We start from the raw sequence: 1,176 nt of genomic DNA, 5'->3' as shown, positions 1-1,176 counted from the left end.
CGTTTACGACTGCTTCTAATGATACTTGTGACACTGAAGCAGCAACAAACTGCAAGATTAATTATATGTTGTATTTTTATAAGGTTATTAAAATCTGTTTTTCCTCTGTTTGGGGGGAAAAATGGTCTTTGATAAAGGGCCTGACTTAATTTGTTACCCCTTGATTGACATCTGTTTATGTGGGAGGAGAGTTAGGCTATTTATGAGCAATGGTATTGCATGAGCAGCCTGAGAGCATCCCACTTAGTTAATTCTGCCCATGAAGATATTCCAGTGGCATTTTACCTTTTCTTTCCACCCACTGCACTGGTATATGGCTGTGCAAGTTGTAGGGCAATGGGGCATCAGGCCTGGAGGTGTAAACTAACTTGTGTAGAGACATTGCAAAAGAAAGTAGCTTGGAACGTGATATTATTTTCCAGGGCTTAAGAAATTGCTTATCCATTTGCCACTATGTGACTGGCCTAATGGTCCCAATTCTGATCTCCCACAAGTTTTATATTAGTATTACTCCAATGACTTCAGTGAAATTATTTCCAATTTACACGAGCATGAGAGAAATAAGAATCAAGCTTCTTGTTCTCCTAAGTCATCCTTGAAAGAGGCTTAACCATGTTACACAGATGGTGACATGCACATGCATAAGAAAGAATATCTTTCTTCATCTTGACAATCAGAGCACTGGGCAGAAATCACAGGCCAGGAGTGCCTACCACAAGCCATAATAATGTTTTGTTCTAATGAAACAGTCTGTTGCCTCTGGCCTGCACTAGTTGTAAGTTAGATGCTAAATGCCAACTGAACCAGAATGTGACCCAACCACCAGAGAGACAGGTGGGTAAACCATGCACAGCAGCTGGGATGATATACAGTAAGGAGCTGGTTCATGGGGAGAGTCACTGCCACCCAGTATTTCAAGAGAATAAGCAAATCTCTCTTTGTCTCTAAACTCTGTTTCCCTGGCCCTCTACAACAAGGATTTGTTTATTTATTTTTTGTCTTGGCTCCTCTCTTTCTCTTTCTCTCTCTCTCTCTGCTAAGGAGCTTGCAAGAAAAAGAAACCTCCATGACAGCTTGAAATGATATGTACAAAAAAAGGCAGATCAGTTTGTTTAAAAGGGCTTTCTCTGGAAATGTCATCTGAATAAAGGAAGGAACAAACTATGCCTCATCAGC

The sequence above is a fragment of the Lepidochelys olivacea genome, assembly GCF_965140295.1.
Source record: "Lepidochelys olivacea isolate rLepOli2 genome assembly, chromosome: 1".
NCBI classification, from domain to species: Eukaryota; Metazoa; Chordata; order Testudines; family Cheloniidae; genus Lepidochelys; species Lepidochelys olivacea.
This window is presented reverse-complemented; position numbering follows the sequence as displayed.